General features: G+C 44.1%; 1 protein-coding gene across 21 annotated transcripts in view; it reads left to right on the top strand.

Moving 5' to 3' along the window:
* Positions 1-22,712, top strand: part of ADGRL3 (adhesion G protein-coupled receptor L3) — a 535,525-nt gene that overhangs the window by 230,298 nt on the left and 282,515 nt on the right. The window lies entirely within an intron of this gene.

The raw sequence follows: 22,712 nt of genomic DNA, 5'->3' as shown, positions 1-22,712 counted from the left end.
TGGAGAGCTGGGCGATCACCAACCGCATGAAGTTTAACAAGAGCAAGTGCCGGGTCCTGCACCTGGGACGGGACAACCCTGGATACACGTACAGACTGGGCGACGAGACGCTGGAGAGCAGCCCCGCAGAGAGGGATCTGGGGGCTGTGGTTGACAGCAAGCTGAAAATGAGCCAGCAGTGTGCCCTGGCAGCCAGGAGGGCCAACCGTACCCTGGGGTGCACCAAGCACGGCATTGCTAGTCGGTCGAGGGAAGGGATTGTCCCGCTCTGCTCTGCGCTGGTGTGGCCTCACCTCGAGCACTGTGTGCAGTTCTGGGCACCGCAGTACAAAAAGGACATGAAACTGCTGGAGAGTGTCCAGAGAAAGGCTGCAAAGATGGTGAAGGGCCTAGAGGGGAAGATGTATGAGGAGCGGCTGAGGTCACTTGGCCTGTTCAGCCTGGAAAAGGGGAGACTGAGGGGAGACCTCGTGGCGGCCTACAGCTTCCTCACGAGGGGCAGTGGAGGGGCAGGCGCCGATCTGTTCTCTGTAGTGACCAGTGACAGGACCCAAGGGAATGGTGTCAAGCTGTGACAGGGGAGGTTCAGGCTGGATATCAGGAAGAGGATCTTCACTGAGAGGGCTGTCGCGCACTGGAACAGGCTCCCCAGGGACGCAGTCACGGCACCAAGCCTGTCGGAGTTCAAGAAGCGTTTGGACTGTGCTCTTAGTCATAGGTCTGAATTTGTGTGTAGATCTGTGTGGAGCCAGGAGTTGGACTTGATGATCCCTGTGGGTCCCTTCCAACTCAGAATATTCTATGATTCTATGATGAAATTGGTTACACAACATAAAAATTAAACCTTTTACTTAAGAAAAAAATAAAAAAGACTCACTGAAAGTCTCCTCACAAGTACAGTAACCTCACCACATTTTTTTTGAAAAAAATATATTTGAGGATCTTTTTATGCTGTAGGCAAGCTGTTTTGAAGATGCCTGGGTGGACATGAATTACATTTAGGAAGACACTTGTAGATATACAGGGGTCTATCTAAGATGCGCTAGATTGAAAACTAGATGTTCTTAGGATGCACTGGACAGCACGTTGTTCCAAACCAGCCCAGCTTGTGGGAAAGGAAACGTGTGAGCCTGGGGCTCTTTCTTCTGCAGAGCTGCATGGCGGTGCACAGAGAGCAGCAGCAGATCCCTCAAAAGGGTGACGCAGACAGCTGCTCCTCGGAAGAAGCAGAAGTCACAGGTCTCGTGAACCCCTGTTGGCTGGGACCAATGACACCAAAGAAGAGAGGAAAGTGGTTTTACTGGTTGTTGTTTATTATTATCATTGTTCTTGTTGTTTGTGTTATGGCTTCACCTTCAAGCACCTGTTGGGCAGCCTTCCGGTCCTCAGACCGAGACGCCCCTTGGGGCTGGGGGCACAAGAGATGGCACCTCCTCATGCTCCAAGGGCAGGGGAAGGTGCTGGGGACGGCAAGGAAGGGCTGGCACACCACTCGAACACCAGCAAGGCTTTGATCGACTGCTGGCAGTCCTTGCGCAGGCCGGCCGTGCCACCCGTTCCCACAGGTGGGATATCTGCATGCTTCGCCCCATCCCAGCTCCTGTCAGGCATGGGGGGCTGCACCTCTTGCAGGGAGCCACGTCTGTGAGAGGTTGGGGGTAATGGAAGATCCCCAACCCTCCCAAAACATTGTTGCCACCCTCTGGTGACACAGGGACCCCAGGAATGAGATGAGGAGGGGGCTGCAGGCCAGGGCACAGGAGGGGAGGTGGAGGGCAGTCCCTGTGCCCAAGGGGCAGCCTGTCTCTCTGGCAAGCAAAACGTCCCAAGAGAGGCACCCCCAGGAAAGGGGCCCTCAGCCCCCTGATCCTCTTCCTCCTTCCACACAAGGGCCTCTTTCAGGCCGCACAAGCCCCCTCCCAACATGGCCATGTTGGGCCTGGGGTGTGGCGCGCCATCACAGCAGCCATCACAGAGGCCTCCTGATGTCACAGTGGCATCTGCCCCCCCCCCCCCCTTTGTCCTGGGGCCTATAAAAGCCCCTGCGCCTGGTCCCCCCCTCACTCATCTCCCAGGCCCTCTGGCGACAACCAGCGACTGTTGGTATGAAGAGGTCCTGGGCTGACGGTTGCCCACTGCTTTGTGGGAGCAAGTGGTTCGCCAAACCACAGAAGAAATGGAGGCGGAGGAGCGCTGGCCGAGAAGGAGCAGCCGCGGCGGATGGTGTGGAGCCCATGGAGGTGGATCCACCTGCGGAGGAAGAGCTGATGGAGGTGGATCCACCTCCATCCTATCTGACATGGCACAGCGTCATCGTGCCAGGGCTCCCACCAGCGAGACCATACCACCGTCTTCGCAGAAGCGCCCGGACTGCTCCATATTCCCGGCCCTGCCTCCGCCTCCGCAAATAGGGGGGAGAGGCCATCCATTTACCATCATGCAGGCTTGCCTGTAGGATGGCCTCTTCCCCCCACCCCCTCCCCGTCCCTTCCCCCATCCCCGCCTCTCCTGTAGAGGTATCATCTCTTCTGCACGGAGTCCCAAGCAGTGGGCAAGAGCGCACTCGGCTTCCTCTGGGCTGCTGCACCGGGGCGACAGGAGAACCCTTCCGAAGGCCACGCTGGGCATGGGGTGTCTCGGCCTGAGGATGAGAAGGCTGCCCAAGAGGTGCCTGAAGACGAAGCCGTGCCCTGCAAGGCGGTGCACAGAGAAGAGCAGCAGATCCCTCAAAAGAGTGACACAGACAGCTGCTCCTCTGAAGAAGCAGAAGTCTTCAGGTCTGCCTGGAAGAAGTGCAGGAGTGCAGCATAAAGGCCCTTCAAGATGCTTGGTTACCAGTTCTTCCCAAGACGGGGCAACAAACTGATAGAATAATCATAAGAAAAATAATAAATACATACATTACAACAAGAACAACAACAATAAACAATAACCATTAAAACCATTTTCCTCTCTTCTTTGGTGTCATTTGTCCCAGCCAAAAGGGGTTCACGGGGGTAGGTCCTGTTAAACAAATTTGATTTCCTTTTATGATAAGATCACCCATCTAGCCGATCAAGGGAAACCAGCTGACGTGATCTTTTTGGATTTCAGTAAAGCTTTTGACACAAGTTTCCCACAGGATCCTACTGGACCAAACGTCCAGCATCCAGCTGGACAAAAACATCGTACAATGGGTGTATAACTGGCTGACGGGTAGGGCTCAAAGGGTTGTGGTAAATGGGGCCGCATCAGGCTAGCAGCTGGTCACCAGTGGAGCCCCAAGGCTCCATTTTAGGGCCAACTCTTTAACGTTTTTATAAATGATTTAGATGTAGGACTAGAAGGTGTTGTGAGCAAATTTGCTGATGATACCAAACTGGGAGGAGTTGTTGACTCTGTTGAGGGTGGAAAGGCCTTGCAGAGAGATCTGGACAGACCGGAGAGCTGGGCGATCACCAACCGCATGAAGTTTAACAAGAGCAAGTGCCGGGTCCTGCACCTGGGATGGGGCAACCCTGGCTACACGTACAGACTGGGCGACGAGACGCTGGAGAGCAGCCCCGCAGAGAGGGATCTGGGGGCTGTGGTTGACAGCAAGCTGAACATGAGCCGGCAGTGTGCCCTGGCAGCCAGGAGGGCCAACCGTACCCTGGGGTGCACCAAGCACGGCATTGCTAGTCGGTCGAGGGAAGGGATTGTCCCGCTCTGCTCTGTGCTGGTGCGGCCTCACCTCAAGCACTGTGTGCAGTTCTGGGCACCACAGTACAAAAAGGACATGAAACTGCTGAAGAGTGTCCAGAGGAAGGCTGCAAAGATGGTGAAGGGCCTAGAGGGGAAGATGTATGAGGAGCGGCTGAGGTCACTGGGCCTGTTCAGCCTGGAAAAGGGGAGACTGAGGGGAGACCTCATGGCGGCCTACAGCTTCCTCACAAGGGGCAGTGGAGGGGCAGGCGCCGATCTGTTCTCTGTAGTGACCAGTGACAGGACCCGAGGGAATGGTGTCAAGCTGTGACAGGGGAGGTTCAGGCTGGATATAAGGAAGAGGTTCTTCACTGAGAGGGCTGTCGCGCACTGGAACAGGCTCCCCAGGGACGCAGTCACGGCACCAAGCCTGTCGGAGTTCAAGAAGCGTTTGGACTGTGCTCTTAGTCATAGGTCTGAATTTGTGTGTAGATCTGTGTGGTGCCAGGAGTTGTTCTTGATGATCCTTGTGGGTCCCTTCCTACTTGGTATATTCTATGATTCTATGATTCTTTGACTTCTGAAGCACAAAGTACTGCCAGTGTTTGTGGAGAAATCATTGCATCCTTTGATACCACCCCATCCTCAGTGCATGCCTGACAGCATCAGGAGAGCCCTTTAGGAAACCAAGGAGTTGGTCCAGTCCAAGAACATTAACGCGGATGCAGAAAAGAAGCTGTTGCCAAGGGGAAAAAGTACACTTCTTTACTGGTAATAAAAATGGCTGTTGCTGTGGTTTATGGCAAGCTGACCTGGATGACTTACTCAGCTTCCTGACGTCAGGAAGTGATTGCAGTGTTTCTGAAAACACTTGCCTGTGGTGGAAGGGTTTCTAGGCATGGAGATTTTTGTTCATGGTATTTGTGTGACAGGAGCACAAAGACATCACAGATGATGACCAGCAGAAATCAGAATGCAAAGATCTGTGTGCACGTAAAGGGGGGACAATAGAAAATACAGGCAAAGTCACCAAATTGAACCAAACCCAACTGCTGATAGCCCACAGCTCCCTCATCTCCTACCCTGCATCTCTCCATCTCTTTGCCCCAGTTCTCTTGATGAAACAACTGAGGAGTAGAACAGGAAAAAAAAAAAAAAAAAAGCTCCCCCCCAACTGCTTTGTCGGATCCAACGAAGCTTTTCAGCTGGGCTGAAAGGAAACATTTCCTGTGGGTTCTGTTTGTTTATTTGGCTTAGCTGTTTTAAATATCATTTAGGGAAAGAAAAATATCTTTGCAAGGTATTTGCTTTGTTTGGAAGATATTTTAGTGGAGCAGTGTTGGCTATGTGTTTAAAAATGAGAGAGGGAGATATTACTTGAATATTACTTTCCAGCTCTGGTGTGCTTTACAGATTGCCGTGTTCATTGTGAATCTGGGAGAATAACACAGTTGATAAAAAGCAATTGCCACAACTTTCTTCCTATGGTTTTGAAGTTAACTGAAGTTGTGGCACCTCCTTATGTAATTTTACTAAAAAAGAGAATTTAGTTGTAGAAGCATAGTGTTTTGTCCTGTCCTTGCCTGGCACAAGATGTATAGAAATAACTCTTGAGTTTACCAGAATCACTGTGCTCTGCAAATGCTGAAAAAGGGATGGCGATTTGGTAAACGTGGTCACAAAAATGGGAATTGCCATCAAACCTAGGGGTTCTGGACTCAAGCCAGAGGGGGCATTGTCACATTGCGTGACAGATCCATTAATAAGAAGAATTAATTAGAATAACTTTGTATTTGGTCTCGTTTTCTTCTTGGCACTGGTGAATGAAGGTGAAAGCAGAAAGGGCTGCTTACAAAATACCTCGTGGATGTAATCTGGGCCTTTGTAAGCTTTTTGCTGTACTGCTTCAAAGGTTAGTCTTTTTGATTTTGCAACATTTTGGGGCTGTCAAGAGCACTATCATGGTCTCATTCACACTCTTGTTATGCTCTAGGACCTCCCAGAATGCTGCTGGAGCTCTTCTGTTGCCTTTGGTGTTAGAGCAGGGGCCAGGACGGAGCTGGCTTCCCAGTCTGGCTGATGCTGTGCATCCCTTGCATGGCACCTACTGGGGAACCATCCCTACATGGGCAAGAAAGCACAGTGAGCACCGTGCCATAGGTTAGAAATGGGAGAAAGAATGAAAGAAATCTGCTTTCAGTGTGACAGTGTGCATTACAGAAAGGTTTTCAGGAAGTCGTTTCCCACTTTTTAGATGGCTTATTAGTTTAATTTTAGCAATTTCAGTGAATTAAACGTTTTCGCTTCACCTCACTTAACTTCGTGTGCATAGAGGCCTAAGCAATTGATATGACTTTTGCTTTTGCAGCTGTTATTTTCTCAGGCATGTTTCTGATTACTGTTGTCTCTGTTGCAGTAGTTTGTTCTGCTGCAAAAGGGGAGCAAAGCGCTCCTATTCTGTATGTATTTTATTAATTTGTCCTCACATGCATTGCTTAAAAAAGAAGCAAAGAGGAAACAAAAGCATGGCTTGGGGTCCCCACTTTCAGACATTTCTCTCCAAGCAATGAGTTTCTCATCTGTTTCTTAACATGTATTAAAAGCAGAAAAGCAATATACTACTTGGGATTTACTCTGGAAGTATCTGATTTTTAGATTGTGAAGTAATCTCATTGAGCAGCTGAAGAACGTATGATGCTTGTGATACCGTATCTCTGCCATTTCTGTGCTTGGCTTTTGGCGTAAAGCCTCGCTTGCCTGAGGCATAATATCCCAGCAAGACATGCACACTGTCATGCCTTCAAAATGTAGAGCTGTTTGTTAACAATATGGGATTGTTTCTCCAAAGTAACTGTAACCCTAATCGTCCCCCCCACCCCTTCTGTCTATAGGAGTAAAGGAACATTTTGGATTTGCTTTGTGTAACAATATTGTGACGTACCCACCTTATTGTAGACTCTTCCTGAAGCCTAACCGAGTAGCAGAGGATGGATATGTTCTCTGCAGCCTGCTTGTGGTGGTAGTGGGGGGGCTGATTGGCGTGTCTTCTGCCTGTCTGGTGGTATTAGTATTCATATCAAAGGAAGCTGTTTGGTTCCCTTTCTCCTGGGCAACTGCAGGAGTCAATCACTGCTCCCTGATGTGAATGGCAACAAAGGCAGAGAAACCATTCGTTGATTCAGAGCAAAAGAGCCCAAGCGGGTGCTTTGATTTCATAGAAACCCTGCCCTGGGAGGGCTCTGCAAGGTTAGTCTGAATGCCTTCCTCGTAATTGTGACTCCCAAAGCGTTTTGGCAATGAAGCAGTGTGAAAGATAAGCAGGTAGGCCTCACGGATAATTTTACATTAATAATGATGACTTATAAATGCCACTGTAAGACAAGTGATTCCTCTATGAGAGTCAGACCATCATTAAAATATCTAACACTAGAGAGGGTCTACACTGGTGGTAAATGGGTTATTGACTTTCAGCTTCTGTTTTGACTAAAACTATATACACAGCCAAAGGACTCCAGTGGATCCCAGTGCCTAAGGTGGTAATGTATTCTGTAAATCAATAATATATTAGTAATAAAAATGACCAAAGCATACATCCATTAAGGATTCATAATAAAAATTTGTTTAGGTTATATACTGCGTGTATTGATTGCTGCTATTTAAAGATAAAGTATGTCTTTCAAGCAGAGTGCTTATATGCATAGCTGCCTACATTTTAAATCCATTTATTTTTAATATGAAGATGAACTTAAATAACATGAGGAAATATGTATGAATAGAAGTCAGTATTTTAAATTGCAAAGCATTATAGGGATGTAAGTGTGCTGAGAAGCCACAAATAGATGTCTGACATTGCTGAGACCTAAATATTGGGCCATAGCAACATAATAAGCAGTGTACATGGCACTCACTGTCTGCAGCTCCAGGCTTCCCAGTAGCTTAAGTTTTTCTTTTCTTTGCGCCTTAACATTGAATTGCTCACCTTTCTATGTCGAGGTATAGTACATAATGTAATATAAGGTAACATATGCCTTGCTTGGTCTGAATGGCAGAGCAGGTTTGTGGAACAGAGCTGTCAGTGGAGCGGAGGCCCTGTATCTGTTCAGTGCTGCTGGCTTTCTCTAACTTTCCATGCCTGACACGAGTGGCTGCACAGTCAAAAAGGACTTAAGGGACCACGCCGAGACAGGGGACATTTGCATCAACATGACTGGGATGTAGGGTTTGGGAAATAATGCCTTCAACCCATCCCAGTAACATCATACCAGGACCATAACTGCCTCTGCTGTTGATGTGGTATTGTACTATACTAGAAGGCTAAAGTTAAAAATAAATAAAGAAATGAATAGGCAAACAAAAAGGGAAAAGGAAAAAAAACAACAACACACAGACAAACCTACTGAAAATGTCAGTGTAACATCTATGCTTTCATCTGTCCTAACTGTCCATCTGGCTGACTGGTCCAGGTCCAGTGCACCTTCAGCAACGAAGAGGCACCTTTGGTAACAAATGGTTGAGAAAGCAATTCAAGTGCCATAGCTGCAGTCTTTATGTTTCCCTGCAACAAATAAAAACTGTTTTAGATTACACAGATTATGGTTCATTATGAAAACAAAGCCAGCCTCTGACTGAAATCCCATCTGTTGGTTTGCATTAAACAATTCCCTTCCTCCTCCCTGACGTCTTTTATTCCTAGGAATTCAAGGAAGCTGTCCTGGAACATTTTTGTCCGTTCACAACCGCTAAATAAAGGCAAGATACAAACCTTCTTTGCATGGATGAGCGCAGCAGGTATCTGCATAAAAGCTGACTGAGACATTTTTATTTTTTATTTTTACTGAGATAATAAATTCGGCAAGTTCCTTGCTGCCAAACGTCCCTCTCTCTTCCTGTTTTCTTTCTCCTAAATCTTCATAGATCTTTAAAATACAAAGAGACTACTATGATCAACAAGCCAGACTGTGCACAATAGAGATCTCACCCCGTGATTTGTGAATCAGGCTCCCATATCTCCAGTTTGAGCTGTAACATATCTTCCAGAAAAATACCCAGTCATAGCTTAGGGACTTCAGCTGATAAGGAATACATCACATACCTAAGTAAACTGTTCCATGGTAAATTACTCACACTGTTAAAATATGTACCTTAATTCTAGCCTGAATTTATCTAGCTTCAGCTTCTGACCATTGCATCGTGCTTGCCTTTTGCTGCTAAAGAGCTCACGATCCTTAGAAATATCTTCCCTCTGTAGAAACCTCCAGACTGCAGTGTTTTTTTGAACTAGTTAAACAGACTAAGCACCTTTGCTGTCTCACTGTAAATCTGGTTTTCCAGACTCTACTTCATTTATTTTTTAAAATTTATCTTAAGCTCTTTTGCAAAACCTCTGTCAAAGTTTCTGACAATCTTTTTGAAGTACAGAAACCACACTGTACATGTTCCAGTAATGGACTCATTAATATCATATGCAGGGCAATTTTGTCTTCCCACTTCTCCTTGTATTCACCTCCTAATACTCACAAAGATCATGTTTGCCCTTTGAGCCACTGTGTAGTGTTCAAATGCTTATCAATCATGCAAACAGTTTTGTTTCAGAGTGACTGCTTGCTAGGCTGTGGTCTCACATAATGAGCACTTTTTGTATTCCTCCTTGGGCTTGCATTTGTCTGTGTTAAAGCATGGTCTGCTCGAACACTATACAGATCAATCTGCAAAACTGACAAGGTCCATATCATTACTTAACATTTTATCAAGTTTTGCACTGACTGCAAATTTGGCAAGCCTTGAGTTTATTTTCTTTCAGATCATCAAGAAGTGTGTTGAATGATACTGGACTGATGAGGTTCTTGCTGAACTTCCAGAAATGCATCAAGTAGGGATGACAATTCCATGTTTACATTATTTTTGAGAAGCAAGAGCTAATGCATTTTTTTTCTGTGTGCAATGGGAGTTATGTTCTGTTTTCATAACCTTGATTTCTTTAAGAGTTGCCAGTAGCAATGTGCCAGTGTCCCAGATCAAGTTAAAAAGCAGCACGGGGTTCCTAAGAGGGTGTCTTTTTTCTTTTTTCTACAAACTCTTAGATATAAGGTATCTAATTCTGCAGAATGAAAAATACCAGGCTGTAGCACTTGCTGTTATATCTTTCCTAATATCGGATGGTGATAAAGAGGTGCTTTTGTTCTCTGAGTTATGAGTACATCTGTTTGCTTCTTTCCAAATAAAGGTTGGAGTGAATTGGGGAACATGTGTAGAGTGTTTATTTAATGCCTGATAACTGGTTGTGTTTGTCCTATACACCTTACTATTTTAAAAATACTGCTGCTACTTAAAATTTTTACAAGCATAATTTTTCTTAATCTGATGGTAGGCAGGTTTTCTGTGTTGCTGTTGTTTTGTTTTTTAATACTTTGAGCTTTCATAACTGCAAGCTTTGTTTCCAAACTGCAATTTGTACTTGTTAACTACATTGCTGCCTTTGTTTTCTTTTTCAAGTGAGGGTAAACTTTTTAACAAAAGAAGCTTTTTCTCGTGATTGTAGAGTGGGGAATTTTGTCACCTGGAATTGGACTTCTCAATTTACTGTTCACATTTAAATGCGTACATTTTTATTTCTATTCAGTTTGGTGTGGAATATTTTCACCTACAGGATGCTGTTCTGGGTAAAACCCCCAAGTAGATAAGTTACCAGAGAGGGCTGTGGTCTTAACTTTGCTTTCCAAGTTAAATTGGTTTGTGATTATTTGGCCATCGGCACCTTTTTGTTTTGTTTTGTCTTTGTCTTTGTTCAACAGACATAAACTATAGGAACAGGATCCTGTATGAAACTACCCTCAGACAATCTTGCTATAAAATTTCCTTAACTTTTTGTGCTCAAAAGTAGGCAACAATACCTTACTAGTTTTGCCAGTCATGTCTGAGACTTCTAGCATATACTTCTCAGACAGTAATGCCATGAAAAAATTTCAGAGAGAGATTTAGGAGCTGCTCTTCCTCATTCCTTATCTGAGTCGGGCAGAAATGGCAACCCTCCACCAGAGCAACATCCCATGTGGTAGCACCTTCACCCAAAAGTCCCAATGGCAAATGTTCCAGTGCTTTGAAAACTATATTTTAAGAAAAAATGGGTTCAACACCAGCCTTTCTCTGTGACCTTTGGTACTTTTAGGTAGTTCCCTACATCCCCTGCCAAACAGTTCTGTAACCCTACCTCTGCAGTGTTGCCAAGGTAAATCCTGTGGGGATGTTTTTAAGGTGCTTTACTGTGGAATAATAGGAGGCCAGAAGAATAGAAACTAAAAAAGTCTGATTTCATTTATAAAGGTTTTCCCTCGTACTCCAGCAGTGCCCTTGGAGGGCAGTGGTAGCAGAACAATTTCCTCAAATATGAATTGCAAGCACAAGATGATGGAAATATGCAACAATTTTATTCTGAGAAAAGGCAGAAAATTCTAGATGTGAAATATATATGACTCCAGGATAACAATGCCTGAAATACCTACAGAAGGAAATGGCTATTAAAGGTACAGGAAAAAGTGCTTGAAATGGATCCTTTGTTAGAAAGCTCACATAAATGTGCTGTAACATAATTACATTAGAAAGTTAACTAAGAACTTTTAACTAACTTTGCCCTTCCAATTCTGCTGCAGGCTGCCTCTGAATTGCATCCCCGCTGCCTGTGATTCCTCTGCTGTCCCAGCAGCTCTGTCTTAATCTGGGGTTTGAAAAGGCCCAGCTTTTTCTGACGCTGTATCTGTAGGGGAACAGCCCCATTTTTAGGAATGAAATCTTTCATCAGGTATTATGTTGAAAACTTTCATTTGCCCTTATCTCTATCTGGTTTTGTTGGGTAGATAGATTTTTTTTGTTGTTGTTGTTGATGACATATCAACAAAATATTTAATTTCATCTACCTAGAGAGAGAGCTCTTGCAGGAGGAGAATTTGAAATGAGATTAGTGAATGTGTTTAGAAATAAAGCCTTCCATCCATCATAGTTGGTTGCAGTGTGTTTTTCCTGAAGCAAGTTAGATTTTCTTCAGCCATATTTTCATGGAACTGGTGATCATTGTGCCCTCAAGTACATCTGTATCTGTTTGTTATCCATGCTGCATGGCTATCCTTTTCTGTGCTACCATCGTTCCCATCTCGAATGTGCATATATTTCCTCTTCTGTTAATTTAGTTTAAATGTCCTTTGCAGCACAGACCCTCTTTGGGTTCAGTTGTGTCTTGGCCTGTGGCAGAGCCCTATGCTTTCCCACAGGACGAACCATAAATCATGATATCCAGAGCTGTAGAGACTTTCATAAACTGGAGTTTCATAAACCCGACAGGTTTCAACTGGTGCCATGTTGCTTTCATTGAGCACGGTGTCCTTGTGACTTTATTCATGCTTGTTTTTGCTTCCACCTTGGCATGCCCTAGCCACCCTGGTTTTCCAGTGGCAGTCATGGTGGTACCGCAGGACAAGCATCCCTTCCCCAGTGTGAACCCTATGAGCTCTCAGCTCTTTTGCAGACCTCTTCACCTGGCTCTTTTGGGAACAATTAATCTGTTCAGAGCATTTGGGGAGTGTACAGGTAAGCGTTATTTCAGATTTTTTTCTCTGGCTCACCTTGAGATGGGCAGTATTGTGTGTGTTCATATATACGCACATGAACCTACTCACTATTTCCAGATCAATACCTGCACAGGATGCATTAGGGGGAAAATACTTAACCCCAGTGTTTACTATGAGCAGGTTGGTGCAATAAGAAACCTGGACACTTAGGATTTTTGGTTTTGCTTCCTAGCAAGCGAACCATTTTGTAGAGGTAATTTAATTCATTAGTCTTAATGTTTTGTTATTTTCCATTGAGGAGGAGAGTTATCTGCAGGAAACAAAAATGTGATTCCCTGAAAATCTGTTTTCATTTGGAATATATTTCCACCTGGAGCACGTGTGTGCATTTCAGTTCATTCCCAGAATTAATTCTCCTATTGTTCTTTATTTTTAAGCTTGGTAGAAGTAGATAAAGTTGGCCAACGTTCAGATGAAAGCGTACACTTCTGCAAAGCTTTTTTTAGGTATTAGTATATTTGGAGTGAAATCCTTGATCTTTCAAAGTCAGAGGAGAGTTACATTAAAGGCCTCATTGAGAGTCAGGATTTGGAGGGTCACAAAGAACGGCTTAACAAAGCCTACTTGTAGTTCTTGTTAAAGTATCAGCAAAAAGAATCCTGGACCTCATGCCTCTATTTCTGAGATGGAGCTAATAGATGCCATGCTTTGTAAATTCCCTATCCAGCAGCTGGGGATGGGTTGCCTTTGTAATGTGGCCAACAGGTCGAGGGGAGGTGATTCTCCCCCTCTGCTCTGCTCTTGTGAGACCCCACCTAGAGTGCTGCTCTGGGGCCCACAGCGCTAGAAGGACATGGATGCATTAGAATGGGTCCAGAGGAGGGCCACAAAGATGCTCAGAGGGCTGGAACACCTCTCCTGTGAAGACAGGCTGAGGCAGTTGGGGTTGTTCAGCCTGGAGAAGAGAAGGCCCCAGGGAGACCTTACAGCGGCCTGCCAGTGCCTAAAGGCCTACAGGAAAGCTGGGGGGGGGGGGGGGACTCTTTGTCAGGGGGTGCAGTGATAGGACAAGGGGTAATGGCTTTAAACTAAAAAAGGGTAGATCTAGATTAGATATGAGGAAGAAATTCTTTATTCTGAGGGTGATGAGGCACAGGCACAGGCCCAGAGAAGCTGTGGGTGCCCCATCCTTGGAGGTGCTCAAGGCCAGGCTGGGTGGGGCCTTGGGCAACCTGGTCTGGGGGGAGGTGTCCCTGCCCGTGGCAGGGGGTTGGAATTAGATGATCTTTAAGGTCCCTTCCAACCCAACCCATTCTGTGATTCTGTGATTAGTCACAGAACTTGCTGATAAGCACCCAGGTGTTTCTAAAGATCGGTGACTTCTAAGGTGTGCCAAGTAGCAGACCTCAAATTACATATCGATATTTGGAAAACTACACTTTCCATTTTGCCTGTTGCACTCATACCATGCATTTATAGAAGTGTGTGTGTGTTTACGTATACATATATATTATATATATATAAAATTTGTGATGGATTACAATTCTGAGAGGCAAGATCTTCAAGCAGTCTGACTTCTTTACAAAACTTTCACAGAGTTACGGCTAGTGGAAAGAGCAAATTCTCTGTTGCTATTGATGGCAGAGACTCAAAGAGGCTGTGATGTCTAAAACACCAAGAAAAATCACAGTTATTTATTTAATGGTCTACCGTTTAGCCATATTACTTCCTGAAAAATGGCTTCAAGTTCTGGGTAACTTCTTGTAAAATTAACTCTACGGGAGTCATTCTTGGCATTCTGTGATGTGACAGAATTGGTTTAAATGTTAAATGTTTGGCACCCAAAATTTGTATACACGTCTTTGAATAATAGCCTGTAAAACTTGCAGAGAAATTCTTCTCTTTTGCCTACTTTCCTTTCTCTCTGGACATTTCTTCAGATTTCACACAGTTCTCCTTTCTGGGCAATGCAAACTTAAAAATAGATTTACTGCTTTGCTAAACAAGTCCATAAACATCACTGAGTAATCCTCACCATGCTGTTCATCATTTCTTTAATAATGCAGATATTTCTACAAGAGCTTTAATGTTCCCCTTCAGAGGCTATTCAGGGAACTGTAAATCAAAATTAAACTTTAACTTTGAGGAGGTGTTACTTGGTAGGAATACATTATTTGCTGTCACAGTTTTTCAGCTAAACCCCAAATACGTCTAACCTGTCTGATTTGTATCTACCTTAAAAAGGATTTCTGAACCTGCTGGCTTCTGGATTGGGTCCTGATTTTTTTTAAATTTGTTTTGTGTTTTTTTGTTTGTTTGTTTGCTTGTTTGTTTGTTTTTAATTTTTTAATTTGTGTGTTTTTGTTTTCCCCCACAGTGGGATAGAAATTGGGTCTAGTCTCCTTGATCTCCTTATCTTTATCCCTGTCCTGCTTCAATGCTGCTACCTCCCAGTTCATGGTGGTGCAGGTGATGGGGAACAGCATGTCCTCAGCTCCTGGGCAATATCCAACTGGGGACACCATTAGTCCCTGTGTGTGTATGATTTAGTATGCATTGAAGCCCATTCAGATGACATCTTAAAAAAAAAAAAAAAAAACCTCTACTGGTTAACAGGGAAGTTATTCCAGATTTACATTATTTTAGCATCTGTAAGAATTTAATCTGGTGTTTTAGGTGGAAGCAGTAATAAAGTGTAATATCAAATGAACTTCTGATTTAATATGAAATCTGAGAAGGATAAACAGATCCTTTTTCCTTACAAGGGCTAAACCCTTGATACTCATTTACCTGAGTGCCTCTATGAGCATACCTGCTATGGTGGTTTATAAAAGTTTTTATCTGAGATTAAAAAATTAACCTTACTAATGGCTATAATAAAAAGCTACAGTGGAGTCATTTAAAATGAGGTGAATTTTGTTATTACTCAAATTCCACTCGCTTCACCACATTAATCTGTACTGAATTAAATTTGAAACTTCAAGGTTGTTTGGCAATGTCAAAGTCAAAGCTCCCCTGCTTTTTGAAGACAGTTAAGCATCTACTGTAACAGCAGTAACTTCGGGTTGGGTAGGTGGTAAATGGCATGTTTTTCCTTACTCAGGGCTCTGGTGTGGTTTGTGGTATGTGGATTCGTTATAAAACAAACAAACAAAAAAGAAGAATGGTCTCTGTTGCACAGAACTTAATGTTTCCTGTATCGAGAACCCCAACGTCTGAATTTTGAGGACGAGGATTTCAGGATTTGAAACCCTGATATTTAAATGATGTCTGTGTTAGACTGGAGGGTAACTTTAGCATGAGAGTTGTTTATAGGTCTTCTGTTCTGCAGTGCAGGACTTAAACCACAGGTTCTTACCTTATCTTTACAGTTTTCCTACGCTTGAAAGTTAATTTCCGCAAAAGAAGACTGTGAATTTAAATAGCAGTTGTATCTGAGTATCTTCTTGTCCATGCCTTTCATTACAAATGAGATGATTCACTGCAATGGAAATATACTTGGGAATAGATTTTTCCCATGATGTGGCCTAAATATTAATATACTTGCTTTGGACTGTCCCCTTGGAGACAGGATGTCTTTTGTCTGTTGTTCTCAACTTGTTGTTTGTACTTTAACTAAATTCAGTTAAGTAACATTTAACTCAGGCTGGGACTGGACTTTTGACCTCTAATTTGAAGGTAGGTTGTCACGTATTTTTTAAGAGCACATTAAATTCAGCGTCCCACCCTTCCTTTTGGAATGCTTTGGTTCTTTTCCATGATCTTAACTAACTTTTTGTGAGCTGAAACAACTCTGCACCCAACGAGAAACCTATATTTTCTTTTTGTTCCTGCTGGTTTCATTCCTTGGCAGACTACTGAGTTAACCTGCCTCATGAAAGGCTCCAGTGAGCACCAGTATGGGCACAGGACCAGCAGCTGAAGCACGTGGGCTGGAGACAAGAGGCCTGAATAGGGCTTCAACAACGGTGGCCTGGTAACTTGGCTCATCCCGGTTCTCTACCTCTTCAGTGGCATGGAAACCTTGGCAATGTCTTGCTTGCCATGTGATCCAGGGTAAATATTAGCTGCAGAAGTGAGAGATTTGCTGGTGGTGCATGAAAAAAATTTTTTTGTTGCAATTCTCAGAGTACAGTGTCCTGTTACTAACATTACGGTGGCCTAACATTACGGATTAGGTGAGGACCATCAGTGGTATGAAGCAGAAGCAGAAGTGTCCCAGGATGTAGCTTCTCAGGTGCTTAATCCTTTGGCTGCTGTTGCTGGGCTTTCTGGACTTGCAGGGGGTGGTGAAAAGGTCTGTTTATTTCTGCACTATCCTGAGAGATCTGACCTCTGGGATGCCTGGAAATGCAAAAGGAAGAGAGCTCCTGCGGAAATAAAGGGTAACTTCCAGGAAGCTGGTGCCTGGGGGCAGAGGCTTGCTTCAGAGATGTGCTCTTCTTGACGTGGCCAAGCTTTTCGTGGTGCTCCTGTCTGCATCCTTGCCTGTGCTGACATGGAAGCTGCACTCTCTGTGTGTCTGTTTGGCAGCCCCTATAGAAAATCCATTCCATGTTATGCTACATCCTTCTCCTGTGTCCCCTCTTCATCGTGAGGGAGTGTGGTGGATGTGAACATGCTGCCAAACACCCCTTGTAATTTCACTCATATCACCTGGGAGCAAATCTCTAGCAAGTGTCACTTGAATGTTATAATGGAAGTGGATTAAGCAATTTATGGAACCATATATGACCTCAAATTCCACATAAAATGCACAGGGAAGGACTTGAGTTTTTTTTTGTTTGTTTGGTTGGTTGGTTTTTGACTTTTATTTGGTTGTCTTTTCTGGGTTCTTGCACAGCATTGCGTTTCTTTTACGGTCTTTTTTGTATACTCCACTCCAGAGGATGATCCTGCAGTTAGTGAAGTCTGTTCACAGCTGGCTGTTTGCTGGGTGGGGGTGGGCTCTGCTTAGGGTAAAGATGCACAAAGGAAAGTCACAAATTGTTCTGAATATCTTCTATAAAATAATAAAGCCCAGGATAGCCTGGGGGTGTGGGTATTCAATTCATATGGGGAAACACAGGCTGAAGCCACATTCTTCACCTTCTGGGGTTTCTTCCTTTCCCTAGCAGGTTTTGGAGTGCTTAATGGTGAAGATAGTTTTCTCATTTTCATAAATAAGACAGCAATCAACTGAGGTACAGAGGGGTGAGCCCGGAGTGGAGTCCGGCACTGCCTGGCTCCAGCCTTGCGCTGTCGGAGGCTCCAGCCATTTGGCCACGCTGGCTGCCTTCAGTCTTCATTTCCTCCCTGGAGAACCTGGATATGGATGCTGGAAGCATCTGCTGCAAGGACTCGGCACCAGCCACTGTCTGTAGGATCCACCTTTAACCCCTCTGCGGGCTGAGAGTAGAAGAAAGGCTCCTCTACCCCGTCCCGCTAGAAAAGACGCGGGCTTCTTTGCTATTTAATTTGTTGTCAGCATACGCAGAAGAAAGTGGGGGAGAGAGAACAGCATTTCCGTGTTTGTATTCCAATCACAAGTTTTCTGAGAACTTTCAACCAACCGGTATTTTTAATCTTGTCAGAACTAAACTAATATTTGTGAGCGTGAAAAGGCTGGGGGAATGGGCGCAGTGCAAATGGGAGAAATGTTTGTTGTCGCTATCTTTAACTTGAGTTTTTGTTTGCTGCCAATATTGTTCGTGAGATCAGAGGCCAGATGTAATTTGGATTAAGGGAGCGAAGAAACACTGAGCTATGTTTGCATGCTGCAATGAATGCAGTAACGCTGCTTTATTTCTTAACAGGAAAAGTGGGACCCTGGTTTAGAAAAGCACTTGAGCATGTGCTTTTCTTTGGGGAGTGGCAGTCATGTAAGGCCTTTTAACCCAAATGGGATTTCAGCCTGTACCCATGCCAGAGTAGGCTTCAGAATAAGAGGGTGGCTTTATATAAATATATATATATATTTATTTATTTTTTCCTGCAGAATCAAAATGAATGGTGGGAATATTAAGTACTGTGAAATTAAAACACAGAAGAATTTCTCCAAACTAGCAGGAAACCTTTTCCTCTGGCGTGTTGTGTTTGCCTTTGGGAACAGTAAGTCAGGTGTTTAGCTGGGCAGACCAAATCCTGTGCAGAGCTTGTGAAAATAATTATCTCTACATTTCCAGCTTTTTGTTTCGCCGTACTTAAATATGCACTTAAATTTCACTCTGAAAAATCTGAGCCAGAACATCATTTCTCTGGGAAAATTGCGTATAATACCTAATTAAAAACATCATCCCACGCTTTTCTTTTAAAAGTACATCTACTACCATCATGCCTCTAAATGTAACAGAGCTCAACAAGTCTCCAGCAGCCAAGAAGAGACGTAATTTAAAGGCTATTTCAGCATTTGATTAAGCACACAGTGATAACTACAAGCCCATGCCCTGCAGGCATGACAAGAGGCAATTATGTTCTGAGGTCAAAAGCAAGGGGGAGAAAAAGCGCAAGATTTTGATGACTTACTTAATTTTCAAGCTCCTGAAATTAGCAGAGACAAAGAAGTTCTAAATCGCTGAGATAAAATCCTGTCACTGTCTCTGACTGTTTCTCCCTGTGCTCTCGCTTTGCCCTGTATAAGCTCAGGAGCATGGGTTTCCACCAAACGGCCACAGTTAGAAGATTCAAACTGGCACACGATTAAATGTTAAAAAAAAAAAAAAGTGTTCTTCAATTTTTTTTTAGGTTCAGCTGTCTGTACTAGATTGGTGTCTGCACATAGGATCCTGGAAAAAGGCACCTGTTTTCCGACGTAGTGAGCAGCCATCAGCTCTTCTTGACTCCCAGCCAACAATTAGGTCACTTATTTAGGAGATTAAATAAGGAGCTCAGTGAGAGACTGCAAAGATAGGGAGCTGCTCAAAGGAGAGAGAATGGATTAATGAATTAATACAGTCGTGCTGTGTATTTCACAGATGGGCTTTGATGTATCTTATTTCATAGCAAGAAGCACACACACACAAATAATAATAAAAAAATCTTTGCTTCTCACTGGAAAACCAGTAAAAATGATAAAGTGAGATTATCACATAGGGACACAATGTCAACAAATGTGCTTGCAAAGGAGATAAACAGCCAACCTCAAATCTCTCTTTGGAGTATTTATTGCAGATATCAGGGTAGAAAAAAGCCACATGGAGCAACTCATTTGACAGAGAATGGCAGGATGGAAAACATGCACCATTGATTTCTCCTATTTTATTGTATTATGGTGTTCAGTTATTCCTAATTCCTGATCCAAACAAAGCTTGTCCAAGGTGTCACATTTATTTTATGCCACATATCCAGGAAATAACTGTTGACTGCATGATACCACAGTAAGGTATCTATAAGCGAGAGCTGTCCTTCTGATAGCAAGTGGTTGAGTGACTGTGTGAGAAACAAAAAGGTGAATTTCAGTATATAGCAAGCCACATCTGGAAACGTTTGCATCTGTCCAGGTATTCTTTAATAGGAAGTCGAATATGAGTTGTTTGGTTTTTTCCCTTCCCTTCCCTTCCCTTCCCTTCCCTTCCCTTCCCTTCCCTTCCCTTCCCTTCCCTTCCCTTCCCTTCCCTTCCCTTCCCTTCCCTTCCCTTCCCTTCCCTTCCCTTCCCTTCCCTTCCCTTCCCTTCCCTTCCCTTCCCTTCCCTTCCCTTCCCTTCCCTTCCCTTCCCTTCCCTTCCCTTCCCTTCCCTTCCCTTCCCTTCCCTTCCCTTCCCTTCCCTTCCCTTCCCTTCCCTTCCCTTCCCTTCCCTTCCCTTCCCTTCCCTTCCCTTCCCTTCCCTTCCCTTCCCTTCCCTTCCCTTCCCTTCCCTTCCCTTCCCTTCCCTTCCCTTCCCTTCCCTTCCCTTCCCTTCCCTTCCCCCCTCCCCTCCCCTCCCCTCCCCTCCCCTTCCCTTCCCTTCCCTTCCCTATTGACATTCATGCAGTTTTAGTAGATGGATGCCATAAAGTCTCACGTGCATATAGTACATACAAGAAATGTGCTCTCACATCTGGTACAGAACTGTGTGTAATAGCTTTTATTAAACCTCTGTATTTTCATATTAACTGTAAAATCCTCCACTAGAAACCTTAAGTGCTGCATCATCCTTGTTGATAGACTTGCTGTGAGATTAGGACACTGTCTTTGCCCTCAGATAAACTTCTATTTTAATGAAACCATATTGCTGGTAGCAGCTCCTAATGTCCTATTTCTAATAAAACATGAGAGTTAAGATTAGCTGCGTACGTACAGGATTGCTCTTTGACAAATGCACCAGGTTTGTATAAGTGAATTCTCAGTCAATTAATTTCTATGATTTTTAAGCAGGGTTTTCCTCAGCCATCATATGTTTGATGCCTGCCTTCCTTGACAATACAGCATAGTTACTGCAAAAAAGGCATAGGAATTAATGGCAAAAATGCACTTTCTGAAGCATGTCAACCAGAGGTTTGAGTTGTTTTGTTTTTTTTTTTTTTTTTGTAGTGGGAACTGCAAAAATAAATTAGTTTCAGCAACTGTCTTTGCAGTTATGGTAGTCTACAGACACATCCACAACCCAATGGAGCAAGTGGCAAGAGAGGAGCCTGCTCTGTTTTCAACCCTTTTCTTTTGCATAAAACAGAACTGGTCATTAACCTCCTAGAGAAAAGTATCCAAATTCCCCAAGAAAGTGGCCAAACCTTAGTCCCAAACAGCTAATGTTAGCTGTATACCTCATTCTGCCATTTTCTTGGCACTTAATAAGAGTCCTCTAAGCACACGGCAGTAGGAGAGAGTGCTCTTGGCCTCAGCATTCTGCCAAAAACTGCTCGAAACCACCTGCCTCCCATACCGCCAATCTGCTCAGGCTTAGTACGGAGCTAGCAGGGAGAGAGCTCACCACTGCTTCTTCCAGAGCCTGAAATTTTCTGGTCAGCAGTGGGCCTGTAATAACGAAAGGTAACGCAGGCAAATAGAAACTCTTCCCTTTTGCCATCAAGTCAAGTGTTCGGCTTTTTTCTTTGCTCAGATCTTGTCTATGCCTCCATGTCCTATTCCTCCTCCACTCACCTCGTAGTTGGTTAGTAATATAAAGCCAAAGGTAAGAATGAGGTATTACATCTTGGAGGCTTGTGCTTTTTCTCCTGGCTTTCCCCTTTCTGAAACAAGAGAATTTGGTTTCACTAAGGGCTTACTGCATTAAACAGATGTATGGTGCAATAAGAGTCCAGGGCAAAACTGTTACTCTAATCTCGGGAAAGAAGCACATCCTACATGATCCAAACCCTAAAGCTATGGTAATTGGAGAAGCTATTATTGAAGAATAAAATGCATGTCTGTCTCAGGAGTTTGGCAATTAGTCCACAACCCTACCACATCACTAGTATCTGCTTTTAGAGTAATCCCCGCAAATTTACAGAAATGGAAACGTTTATCTGTCCGATAATGCGGATCTCAGTGAGACAATTGACAGTAATAGGATGTTGCACAGAAGTTAATGTAATGTGCTGGATTGCTGCCTGCCAGACAGACAGACAGAGGCAGCCTTCATACAGCAAAGGGGTATACAAACAGCAATGCACTCTTTTTCCATAAGGAAGCACAGAGTGTGTGCACCAGGTTGAAGTTTTATGGGAGAAGACATCGATGCAATGGCACATTGTCCCCACAACTGGAAACCTTTGTGCTATGGGGTTTTCATCCTTGTAGAATTAGGAAAAGTAGGTGTTGGCTTTTGTTTCAGCTCATGGCCGAACGTTTGGCTGAAAAACAAGTAGTTGGTTCCCAGCTTCACCATGGGTTTCCTGAGAGAGCTTCTGGAAGACACATAACGCTTCTGCGGCTCAAATGAGAGTGACAACACGTAGCTAGTTCACGTGGGTTTGAGGGCATTGATGCATTCACATTTTTCAGGCTGCTGAAGATCTTTGGATCAAAGAGACTGTGGAGATGAGAAGTATTGCTGCTTTTCTTGTCTTTCAAGTTTGTGTACTAATACTTTGGGCTTTGTTTTCAAGGCATCTCAAAGCACGTTTCTTTTTTCATTGCCAACATGGAGCCAACATTTTTTTTTTAAATAATAAGATTTCTGATGTCTGCTTAAATGAAGTTCCCAAGCATGTGGCAGTATCGAGTGCACATAGATCGGCCTTCCCATGGAAAATATCACTGCGGGTACCAAACTTCAGGGTGGTTACCGGAACCTGCAGGCCAGCCCCTGGCATGCTGCAGGCGATGTTGAAAACCTTTTGGCACCTCTGTTCTGAGGACCTAGAAAAGGACTGGGAGCAATGCAGATGTTAGGACATATGCAGCAGGGCAGCTGCAGTCGTGCTGAGCAGGTGGGATCCTGGTGCTTGCATTGCTCGTTGACAATTTCCCCATGCTGATCAAGCACAACACAGGGCTGTAATTTTATATATCAGAGCTTTTCACCTAGCAAGCCGAAGTAATAGCAACGCCATAGTTGCTGTTTACCTCTTTCAATACGGCGTTTCTAAAGCCCT

The sequence above is a fragment of the Anser cygnoides genome, chromosome 4, assembly GCF_040182565.1.
Source record: "Anser cygnoides isolate HZ-2024a breed goose chromosome 4, Taihu_goose_T2T_genome, whole genome shotgun sequence".
Classification (NCBI taxonomy): domain Eukaryota; kingdom Metazoa; phylum Chordata; class Aves; order Anseriformes; family Anatidae; genus Anser; species Anser cygnoides.
This window is presented reverse-complemented; position numbering and strand designations above follow the sequence as displayed.